The following is a 13,293-nucleotide window of genomic DNA, read 5'->3' as shown; positions in this document are numbered from 1 at the left end:
ATCCTAGTTTGTGCCTTACTGGTAAGCCCGCTTTATCAACAAATGACACAATTCATGTGTACTAGTAGTCTTCCTTCTATTTGATCACTCACATGTGTATTTCTATCATATGTCTTTCTCTTCTTATACCGATCACCACTTCTTACTTACAGGTGACCTTGCCAAACTAGTTGACATCAATGACAACTTAATGCCAATAATGCCAACATTCCCACCATGGTTTTTCCCTTTACTGGGTCTTTCACGTACAAATCTTGGTGTTATGTGTTATGGATGGTTGGTAATTTTTCTGTGATTTATCTTTGTGCTTAATTGTTATATCTACTATTCCGATATTTGGTTTATGTATTCCGGTAAAAGGTTTTATGTACTTAAAGTTTTAAAATCTGTTGACAACTGATTCACCCCCCCCTCTCTGTTGTCCATCAGTTATCCTAACAATTGGTATTAGAGCTCGATCCTCTCTGCAGAAGCTTAACCGCTTGAGGAAGATCCTATGGCAATTGATAATTCAATTGCATCTATTTTCCAGAGTGAAACCCCTAAGCTTGATTCAAGAAATTACAAGGTATGGAAGATTCAAATGGAAACTCATTTGATATTTATTGGGAAAGAGATTTGTGAGGTCACGAAGAAATGCTATACTCCTCATAATCTAGCATCTGGCAATCCTCCTCTACCAACCATGGATAAGGACGTTGAGAATGATTGTAGAGCTAGAGAAGCACTCTTAAGTGCACTTTCTGATCAGCAAATTATGCGATTAACTGATCAATCATCTGCAAAGGCTATATGGGATAAGTTGGAGGATTTGAATGACTACTGTTAAAATTGCTAAGCTTGATGGTTACTGGGTGAGGTATAAGAATCTGAAGATAGAAGAAGATGAAAGGATTAATGCTTTTATGGAAAGAGTTAATGAAATTGTTATGAGAACTCAATGATGTGGAGGATCTTTGAGCGAAGATGAGATTTTTTCTAAAGTACTGAGAGCTTTGCCACCGACTTACAAGATGAAGGCTATTGCAATTAGTCAGCTAAGAACAATGGCTAACACTTCTGTTAATAGGGATACTTTGGTTGGAAAATTACCTACTTTTGAGTTTGAAAAATTTGGTCCTCAAGGAGCTGCAAAGACATAATATTCTTTTCACACATTTCCATCAACAACCGGCAAGAGTGATAGGAAAGCTTTATGTGTGAAGTAGATAGAGGAAATGAAGAAAGAAGATGATGAGTTTGAGAAACTTGAAGCCCTATTTTCTAGAAGAGTACCTAAAGGTCTAGTAGGAAGTAAATATGAAGGAAAATCACCTTTTAAATGTTTTTCATGTAATAAGATAGGTCATTTTTCATCACGATGTCTTGAGAGGAATTCAATATTTGAAGAGAAAGCTAGAAGATATTTTAGGCCTAACCATGATTATCAGAACAAGCATAATTATAGGAGAAATAAAGACAAATCATGTTACTATGCAAATGATGGAGGTGTGACTGAATTTGATGATGAATCGACAGAAGATTCAGCTAGTGGATTCGGTAGTGGAAAGGAATGGGTATTTTTGGCTATCAAGGAAGATTCTCTGACACCTGTTGTCCAAAATGAGAAAACGACCCTTGCTGCTAAAATTGAAGACAAGGATGAATGGCTGATAGACAGTGGATGTTCACATCATATTACTGAAGATAAAATAAAGTTTTTATCTTTGGAAGAATTTGATGGTGGACTGGTTAGATTTGGAGATGAAAAAGCATGTATGATCAGAGGAAGAGGAACTATATCATTAAATGGTAAGCATAACACTAATAATGTTTATTATGTTGAAGGTTTAAGGTATAATCTTTTGAGTGTAGGACAGTTGGTGGATAAGGGATTTCAATTACAATTCAAGGATGGAAAATGCAAAATCATTAACAAATCTGGATTGGAGATTGCTATCGTTACACAGACTAAAGGTAACATCTTTCGTTTGAACTCCGGTGAGAAGACATGTTTGATTGCACAAGTTGATGAGAGTTGCCTATGGCATAAGAGGCTGTGTCATGTGAATTTTGATTGTATTATAAAGTTCACTTCAACTAAGGTTGTTAGAGATATACCTAAGATTGTGAAGCCCTATAATCTGGTATGTAAGCAAGTCATAACTTCTTTTAAGAGTATTCAAGACAAATCTAATGATGTTCTTGATCTTATTCATATTGATCTGTGTGGTCCTACTAGAATAAATATTTTTTAGGGTGATAGATATTTTATGCTAATCATTGATGACTATTCTAGAATGATGTGGGTTACTTTTCTAAGGGATAAATCTGAAGCTTTTGAAAATTTTAAGATCTTTAAAGCTAAAGTTGAGATAGAGATAGCATTGAAGATTAAATGCTTAAGGTCAGATTAGGGTGGTGAATTCACATCTGGGGAATTTAATAGCTATTATGAGAAGCATGGGATAAGGAGACAGTTGCCTTTACCCTAGACACCTCAACAGAATGGTGTTGTGGAAAGAAAGAACATAACTATCTTGGATGTGGCCAAAAATATGATGATGGAAGTTAATTTTACTTATATCTATTGGAGAGAAGTTGTGAGCACAACGGTATACACAATTAATAGAGTTCATATCAAAGAAGACACCGGTAAGACACCTTATGAGTTATGGTTTGGTCATACACTTATAGTTAAGTATTTCAGAATCTTTGGTAGTAAATTCTATATCAAAAGAGATGATTCCATTGGAAAGTTTGATCCTAGATGTGATGAAGGGATATTTCTTGGTTATTTTAATGAAAGCAAAGCATATAGATGTTATAACAAAATATTGCAGAGAATTATGGAAAGTGCTAATGTTAAGGTGGATGAGATGTACAAAGGTCAAATCAAAAATTATGTGAGAGAATCCGAAGTAAAGATGATCATAACTAAACCAGTAGCACTCATACTGGAACAAAATGTTGAACCAATTACCCCAGTAGTATCAAAAAATTCAACTGTAATTGAAGATCAAAGCAAAGGAACTGAAAGTCAAATGACTCCTAGGTATGCAAGGTTAAATCATTCAGAAGATTAGATCATTGGAGACAAGAATAAAGGAGTAATGATAAGAAGAAGGTTGGCAACTGATGAGGTATGTTTAATTTCTCAAGTTGACATCTTTCATTTCTCAAGTTGACATCAGTTATTGAATCTTGTAAAGATGAATGTTGGATGAGAGCTATGGAAGAGGAATTAGATCAGATTGAAAAGAACAAAACAAGGGCTTTAGTTCCTCGGCCTGAAAATAAGAACGTAATTGGAACTAAATGGGTTTTTAGGAATAAAGTGAATGAGGATGGACAAGTTGTGAGGAATAAGGCTAGATTGGTATGTAGAAAATATTCTCAGAAGGAAGAAATTGATTATGATGAGACTTTTTCTCTGATAGCTAAGATTGAAGCTGTGATATTATTTCTTGCTTATGCTGCCCATAAGAAATACAAGGTTTATTAGATGGATGTTAAGTGTGCATTTTTGAATGGATATCTTGAAGAGGAATTTTAAATTGAGCAACCTGATAAATTTTCACTTTCAAATGACAAAAACATGGTTTGCAGGTTAAGGAAAGCTTTATATGAATTGAAACAAGCCCCCAGAGATTGGCATGCTAGATTTGACAAATATCTATTGAAGCTTGGTTTCACTAAAGGTAATGTTGACAATAACTTATATTATAAGATTATTGATGATGACATATTGATTGTTGAAGTCTTTGTTGATGATATCATATTTGGAGGTGAGGATAAGTTATGTATGTAATTCTTTGAAAATATGAAGAATGAATTTGAGATGTCTATGATTGGGGAGATGAAATTTTTCTTAGGTTTGCAAATTACTCAGAATCATAAAGGTATTTTCATCTGTCAAACTAAATATGCTAAAGAGTTGTTGAAGAAAATTGGTATGGAAAATTCCAAACTAATTGGTACCCCTATGGTTACAAGTGAGAAATTGACAAAGAATGATGCATCGAATCCGATAAATCCTACAAGGTATAAATCTATGATTAGAGGTTTGTTATATCTGACTTAGACTAGACCAGATATAATGAATGCAGTTTGTATTGTATCAAGATATCAGAGTGATCCTAGAGAGAATAACGAGAGTGTTATGAAAAGTATTTTTCAGGTATTTGCAAGGAACATCTGAGTATGGTTTGTGGTATCCTAAAAATGATGACTTTACACTATGTACATATACAGATGTTGGCTAGGCTTGAGATGTTGATGACTAGAAGAGCACATCTGGTGGAGCTTTCTTTCTTGGAAAGATACTTGTTACATGGATCGACAAGAAATAGTCATGTACTTCTTTATCTCTTGTTGAAGCTGAGTATGTTGCTGTTGCTACTAACTGTACACAAGTTATATGGATGAAGCAAATGTTGAAGGATATAAGGGTGGATTGCAATGAAAAAGTAGTTATTCACTATGATAACTCTACTGCTATTGACATATCAAAGAATCTGGTATTTCATTCTAAGACTAAGCACATTTCTATCAAGTATAATTTTTTGAAGAAGGTGGAAGCAAATGAAGTCAGACTAGTTTATGTGAACACTAAAGAGTAGATTACAGATATCTTCACTAAACCTTTTCCTAAGCAATCATTTGAGTACTTCAGAGACAGATTGGGAGTTTCTGTCCCTCTGCTAGAGACTTGAGTGATGCTGACTGGCATTAGTTCGACATGCATTATCAATGCTATCATTCATTCTAGATTGATATGTTGGTGCTACTACTCAGGGGGAGTAGTCAACTATGTGGTTCAAAAGTTTTATGATTTTGTTTGATGTTTAAATCATATTTATGGCATTGATGTCAAATGGGGAGAGATATATATGTGAAAAATAGAGCTTAACAGGGATATCATTCACAAGGGAAGTTTGGTCTATTGGTTCAAAACTTAATTGTCATATAATTTTAGGGAGATTGTTCGATGTCTTCCATTAGGGGAGACTTGTTTGGAACTTCTTGGCACTTGGATGTTTTTCACATCTAGTGTTGCCATAAATGCCAAAGGGGGAGATTGTTGGAAATTTGGAGGAATTGATTATGTGTTGCATTGGTGTTTGTCATTGATGTCAACAATAGTTGTTTTGTTGACTACCAACTTCCAGTAGAGTGGTTGGTCTTTGATGTTGATATGGAGATTTGTCTCCGGTTTGGTTCAGCTATTGGAATTGGTTTGGACTAGTTATTCATGTATTCCTGATGTGTATCACATTCAGTTGGTTTAGGATTTGATGATGTGGATGCTATCATTTGTTCTAGTAAGCCTTTTGCTTACCAGTAAGGGTTTTATTGGTAGTGCTTTGTTGAAGATCTTTTGATGAATCAGATAAGTGGTGTTGGTGCGGCTTCTAGGAGATTATCAGGATGTTGATGATTATCATGTTCATGTTCTAGTTGATCATGGTGTTTCATTTGGCTTATGGAGACCTATTTTGGGTCCGGTATTATTCTGTTAGGTTATGGACCGGTTTATATAATGTATTGGTTGATGCTCCCGATGTGTCATCGATTGATTTTACTATTTGGTTTATGTTGTTTCGGTCTTAGGCCGACTTGGTTTATCATTGGTTTGTGGTATTATGTAGCAAATTTATTGTATTATCTTTTAGGTGATCGACCTAATTGTTTAGGTCTCGGGTTGGTATAAATATAATATAAGATCTCTTTGTAGATCATATGTGGTATGGGTTATGAGACTATGTGTGTGCAAATAAAGTTGTAATAATATGTAGAGGTTTTGCTCAATCATAGGTGATCGAATTGGGTTTGTAAAAGAGGTTTAAGACCTCTGGTATTGAGCTTAACCAAAAATATACTTAGGCATAGGAGATGTTATTCTTGTTGTTCATTCATCTTTCTAGACTGTAGTCTGGATTTATTTTGTAGTTAGTGAGGCTCCTTTTGTGATGAGCAGTGCGCTCTAGGTTGTTGGCCTTCCCACCTTGGTTTTTCCCTTTACCGGGTTTTCCACATACAAATATTGGTGTTATGTGTTATGGATGGTTGGTAATTGTTCTGTGATTTATGTTTGTGCTTAATTGTTATATCTTCTATTCTGATATTTGGTTTATGCATTCCGGTAAAATGTTTTGTGTTCTTAAAGTTTTATAATGTGTTGACAATTGATTCATCCCCCTCTCAGTTGTCCACTGGTTATTCTAACAATACTAAGGGCTTTGTCACGCTAGTATCTCAAGCAAAGAGGGTTTTGGCTACACACTTTGTCTTCTCTTTATCTTCTATCATTGCATGCAATATATCTTTTATATTTTGATTGTATCTATTATCTAGGTGCATTCATATTACCAATTTACCAATTTTTACACTACATTCAATAGGGGTTTCCTTCCATTAAGTGAAGTATAGTTTCTATTTGTATCTTTCTAATTTACCAAGTTACCAATTTATTTATTTTTCCAATCTATCTATCTGGCTACCCATGGCACTGGAAACACCTAAGAGGGGGTCTAATTGAGGCAGACCCCTATATAGCCCCAACATTTTTCTTGTCTTAGTGTGTGCATGTGGCAAACTGGTTTTATGTGTTGGGAAGTGTGTACATAAGTCTTTCTAAGATTTTCTATTTGCAAGTTGTATAGATGATAATGCATTGAGCTACCATTCGTGCCCCACTCTAAATTCCCGAATCTGGGAGCTCTCAGACTTAGAGGTACATATTCTTCTTTAAATCCTACACTATTTTATAAATCTAGTTTTCTGCAATTCATTGTTTCGCCATAATAATTCTATTATTTATTTGCATATCATAGTTCATTCAGTTGTTTGTTATCCCCTAGCTCATATTAGCACATGTTTGAAGAGGTAGCGATAGACTGATTTGTCCTCTAAGATTCATCATCTTGGAGGGAACAAATCTCCTCCACCACAACATGTTGCTCACTAGACCAATGCACACTTGAAATGCATATTAATTGAAACTGGTAGGGGGTAATACCCCTAGCTTTTTCCAGAGAAACTCAAAGGAATCTTTGCCCAACACCTTTGTGAAAATATTTGGAATCAACTCTTTTGTGGACACATACTCAATTCTAACCTTATTATCTATAACTTTCTCCCTCAAGAAGCGAGACCTGATATATATATGCTTTGTTTTGGAATGTTCTACTAGATTCTTGGAAATGTTTATTGCACTAGTATTATCACACATGATTGGAATGGGATCATCAAATTTCACACCAATGTCCTTTAAAGTCTGCTTCCTCCATAAAATCTAAGTGTAACAAGAATATGTTGGAATGTACTCTGCCTCTGCCAAAGATAAGAACACAAAATCTTGATTTTTGCTTGACCAAGCGACTAACCGAGAGACAAGAGAGAATTCTCCTCCACTTGTGCTATTTTTTCATCAACACTTCCAGCCTAGTCTGCATTTGTCTAAGTTGTGAGGTTAAAATCTAAATTTTTGGGAAACCACATACCAAAATCTGATGTACCTTTAAGATATCTAAAAATCCTTTTTATTTCCACAACATGTGATTCTTTTTGTTCTTGTTGAAACCTTTCTGCCAAGCATACTTCATACATGATATCAGATCCGATAGCAGTCAAATATAACAGTCCTCCAATCATTGACCCATACCAACTTTCATCTTCCTTAAGTGATTTATCATCCTTAGTTAACTTGCATTTGGTAGTCATAGGTGTACATACCAATTTGGAATTATCCAACACAAACTTCTTCAATAGTTCTTTGGAATGAAAAATGTAAATTCCTTTATCATTTTGATTAACTTGCAATCCAAGGAAAAAAATCAACTCACTGATCATGGACAACTCAAATTCTTTATGCATCTCAATAGCATTTTTTCTGCACATACCTTCATTTCCTCCAAAGATTATATCATCAACATACACTACCACAATCAGAATTTTACGTGATTTTGTCTTGAAGTACAAGTTACTATCCACTAAACCCTTTTGAAATCCTTGATCAATTAGATACTTGTCTAATCTCCCATACCAAGCTCTAGGAGCTTGTTTCAGTCCATACAAAGCCTTTTTTAATCTACAAACAATGTTTGGATCATCCTTCAACTTAAATCCTTCTGGTTATTCCATGTAAAGTTCTTCTTTTAATTCTCCATCCATAAATAGTAATTTCATATCCATCTAATAAACCTTGAAATCTTTGAATGCTGCAAATTCCAGGAACATCCGAATTGCTTCCATTCTCGCAACTGGGGCATAAGTTTCATCAAAGTCAATGATTTCAATTTGAGCGTATCCTTTGCAAACCAACCTTTCTTTATTACTTACAACCTTTCCATCTTCGTCCAGTTTGTTCTGAAATACCCATTTAGTACTGATTACATTCTTGTCTTTTGGTCTGCTAACTAATTCCCATGTCTAGTTTTTCTCAATTTGATCTAGTTCCTCTTTAATTGCCTTCATCCAGTTTTGCTCTTTGCAAGCTTCTTCTATTGTCTTTGGCTCAATTTTAGATAGCAGACATAACAAGACTTGTTCTTATGTTGCTTTGCTTCTTGTGATAACTCCTTTGTTCTTGTGTCTGATGATCTATTCTTCTGAGTGATTCTTTTTGACATACCTTGGAGTCTTGGATGCATATGCTAGAGCATCTTGATCATTCTTTTCTTCATTCCTATTTTCTTACTTCCTTTCCTTTTCTTTAGACTCATATGATTCCTATCCTGCTACAATTTCTCTCTTTTTAAGTATTCTCGTCAACTTTTACACTTGCTCTTTCAACAATTTTATTCAATCTTTTTTTTGAATAAGTCAAAGGCATAGGCCACATTATATTTATTAATATTTAAAAAGTGTACAATATGCCAAAATTATAGTACTAGCAATTACATACAAAATTGCATGAGAATAAAAATACCATCAAGTATCAAAATGTCCCTATTATATTAGCTTATAAAAATGAGGAAATAAAGTAAATACTTCCCATTAAAACCCTAAAACTACTTAGTAAGGAAATTTTTTCAAATATATCAAAGTCGGATATTTACAAAGCATGCAAAATTCAAATTTTTGAAAAATCCCATTTAGTGTCTATCCACGGGCTTGCCTTTTAGAGGTCCAAGCCTCTTCTGGTTAGCCTCCCCTCTTCCTTTTAGTAGCAGAGACACTGACTCCCCCTTCACCTCTCTTTGCAGTTGCTGGAATTCCATGAGACATTGGGTGTGAAACAAGAAAGGAGAGTGCAAAATACTTATCTTTTAGAGCCTTTAGTCTGTCTGCATCGAGCTCTTGTCTATGTATTTGCAAAGCATGGTCAAAGAGCCAAGGATCATTAATGCATAAAGAAACAACAAATGCATCAAAAATGTCTCCTGATTTTGTATGCTTGAGATCCCATCTGGGAAAAAAGACAAAATGTACCCATACTAAAGCCCAAATTATATTTTTGCACACACTTGAGAAATTCACCATGATGAAGAAAACCTAATATAACAAAGTCATCCACAATGGTTTTCAGGAGTTCATAAGATTGTAAACCATCTAGACAATTCGATAAGAAGATGGATAATAGCTGAGAAGGAAACAAAAGTCTTGGTGTAGGAGGTGAAAAAATCCCTTCCCTGATTATGGTTTTGATAGCATAAAGTCAGTCAGAGCATGATACTTTGAGAACCCTACCAAATTCTCTATCATCAAGGGGCTCTACAAAAGGAAACTCCCCCCTTCTAGGTTTCACAAGCACTATAATTTTTGAGAAAATGATCCATAATCTGATAGCGAGGAAAGAATAAGACAATATATCTACAAACCCAAATCTGACAATATTTTTTCGAGCAAAGGAGTACTTTTACTTAATAATTTGGCCAAATACATGCAAAACTTGAAGTACCAAGAAAAGATGCAGAGCCAGACAATACTTCTTATTCACACCAAGGGTAGTAGACACCATTATGAGAGGCCGAACAGAACCATATCTTAATGAGGACTCTAGCCTGAAGCTTTCACTTGCGATATCTAAATGAAGGTCTTTAACGGATATATAGAGGAAACATTGTACAAAGGTAGAAAGGTAATCATAACTAGATATGATAAATCTAGCTTGCAACATTTAATGTTGGAAGTTTCAGTACAAAATTAATCAAAGAAAGTAGTTTTTGCTGAAGTTTTATGTGAAGAGTACTCGAAATGTCATATTTATTTAATACTCACACCAAATAATGAGAAATTTTGTATCCTCAGGTGATTCCAAGAAGCCATGTGTGTTGAAATGAGATAATGCCTACATACAGTCAATATGGAAGGATGAAGGCAAATGGAGGAACTCATGTGAGATTTTGAAAATATCCCACATGGCGTACTTGAAATAAATAGCAACTAACAATAATCTCATGTAACATGTGTTAGGGTTCCCACAGATACTGAGAGGGGGGGGTGAATCAGTATCTGATCGGTAATGTGATTTTCTTAAAACAGAACATGCAGAACATAAAGTAATAGTGTACCGGTATGCAAGAATTAATGTAATTAACAGAATCAAAAACATCCACATGAAAAGAACACCATAACACAAGATGTTTAACGAGGAAACCCAGTGTGGGAAAAACCTCGATGGGATTTGTGACCCACAATATTCACTTACTGGCCAATAAGAGAATATTACTTACAATAGGGGCCTACACATACAGGAAGGCCAACTGCCTAGAGCACACTGCTCAATAAGAAGTCTTACTGACTTACAATGAGGATTATGCAAATCCAATGGTCTGTACTTCTTTACAATAGCATCTTCAATGCTAGATTTAGTACCAGTTCTTGCTCTGTTCTTTACATATACCCTTGACCTACAATTCGCACATTAGGTATGCCTTATAATTTTCCTTTTTTTCTATCCATATCCTACAAATAACTACAATGATCTCTTTTATATACAAGAGTCATTTTACAATTTTCCAAGTCGGCTTACAATAATAAACAAAATATTACATATCAAAAATCTTGTCAGCCTCTGTGCCGGTATACATCTTTTCTTCTATGCCAGTGCCGGTGTAGGTGTAGAGTGATCTTGTTGATGCCGGTATAATGTCTTTCTTGAATAATACATTACCGGTATAATGTCTTGCCGGTGCCATAGGATTGCAAGGTTGCCTGTGTAATGCTTTGCTGGTATAATGTCTTGCCGGTGTCATAGGATTGCAAGGTTGCCATCAATGACAAAACCTTCAATCACACACAATGTCTCATTGGAGTGTCCATATGCCAACAATCTCCCCCTTTGGCATTGATGGCAACACTCATGAGAAATTTCAAAAAGATATCCAAAAATGTTACCAAAAATGTGAGAACTCCCCCTGAGCATATGATCCCTGTGTTTTTAGAATTTTCTCATCTTACTACTCCCCCTTTGGCATCAATGGCAAAGGTTAGTAGTTTTTGTAGTTGTACCAATCCATAACCTCAACCTTGTAGTTGGGTAGTTATTATCTAAAGAAGATCTCCCAAAATTAAGTTTATGCCATCCATAAACTTCTTACTATCTTTTATTGTTGTCTCAATTCTGTTTACTGTACTGGTGAGATACTGCAAGTGCTCTACCAGTGTTTTGCTTCCCTGTGTTAGTGCCTCTGAAATTTCCTTCCGTAGAGATGCTAAAAAGTCCAATCTTGGACTTAGTTTAGATCTCAAAAGTTTTGCCTTGTTTATTATTTTCTCTTTCTCTCTTTCCAATTTGAGAAATTCTTCCTCAAGATTTGCTATCTTTTCTTCAAAAACTGATAATGAATCAAGTGAGTTGACAAAATTGTCTACAAGTTTGTTTATCTCATCCTGTGCCTTGCTTATTTTCTTGTCTACATCTATAGTCAAAAAGTTTGTTTTACATGTATCTTTATACAAGTTTTTGTACTCTTTTAACAAATTACACAGTTCCGGTAGAAGTGTGTCAAACTCACTGTTACACTTCTGTATTCCTTCCTCAAAGAATTTCTATTTCTCTTTTTCTACAATTTTCTTTACAGATTCTACCTTTGTTTGCTCAAAATTTCCAGAAATATATTTACAAAGTGTATCCAACTGGCCTAAAGAATCTTTATTGTCTATATTACAATTAGGAGCTATTGATTTCAAAAATGGAATTGAATCATCTATTGCTTTATAAGCTTGTGAGCTATAATCAGTTATTTTCTTGATAGATTCAAGTAATACCTTAGTCACATTTGATGGTGACCCAACAAACTGAGTACCGGTGGAAGTGGCCAAGCTTGTATTGACCTCTGGTAGGTCTATTTGTGTCTGCATTTCTTTAAGCATTGGTTTTCCTGCTTCAATTCTTACCAGTGGCATCTGTTCTGGAGCCTTTAGCTCTGTTGGTTCCTCTGTTTGTGTTCCAGATTCCATCTTTTTCTTTGTATCTACTATCGGTTACTCTATGTTTCCTATTACCGGAGGCTCTTTGGCTATACCTGATTTATCTGTTGTATCCTTATCTACCACTATGTTGATCTTCTGAGTATCAACATTCATAGTATATAGGACTTCAGGATTAGGATTATTATCCTCTGTATCCATACTCTCAGCTACTAGTTGATCTTTAGTAGTTGTTGTTTTTACTGGTGGAGTATTTAGAGGAGGTGGGGGTAAGTTGTCTCTAATCTTGATACTTCGTGGTCCACCAACTTTACCTTTCCCTTTGTCCTTCTGATATACCAGAATGGGCTTGGGATTCCTATATTCTTCTTGTTTTTCTTTTTCAACCAAGAATATATCCCAACCATTTTCTATTTCCTCTGAAACCTCTGTAACTCTACTTGCCATCAGTGAAATTTGCTGGTGTGCAATGGAAAAAACTGTCCGGTTGGCCTGAGCTATCAGATCATCAATTTCTTTAGGTGAGTTAACCGGGTATACTGCAAGTAGTTTTTCTATTTTAATTTTCTTATCCAATTCAATTATTCCTTTCCTTCTGGCCTCAAGTCTTTTGTATAGTTCATCAGGAATTTCATTTAAGACTTGCATCAAAAACTTTTTATACATGTCCATGTGTAATATTACACTCTCCTCAACTTTCCCTTTCTCATCATCTAATAGGGTGTCATAAATTTTCCCTATGTTCTTTAGTTTACCTTCCTCTATGATCTCATTCAATAATATGTCAAGAGGGGCCAAGTCTGTGTTTGTCTTTTTCTTCTTTTTGGGTGTTAGCTTCTTTTTAGGTGTGACTTTTCTGACCGGAGATCTCACAACTTGTTGCTTCTGCCTTGTCCTTCTAGGTGAAGGAGTGGTTGCCGGTGAGGGGTCTCTTTT

This window comes from Cryptomeria japonica, chromosome 11 (assembly GCF_030272615.1).
Source record: "Cryptomeria japonica chromosome 11, Sugi_1.0, whole genome shotgun sequence".
Classification (NCBI taxonomy): domain Eukaryota; kingdom Viridiplantae; phylum Streptophyta; class Pinopsida; order Cupressales; family Cupressaceae; genus Cryptomeria; species Cryptomeria japonica.
The sequence above is the reverse complement of the archived record's forward strand: the minus strand, read 5'-3'. Positions refer to the sequence as shown.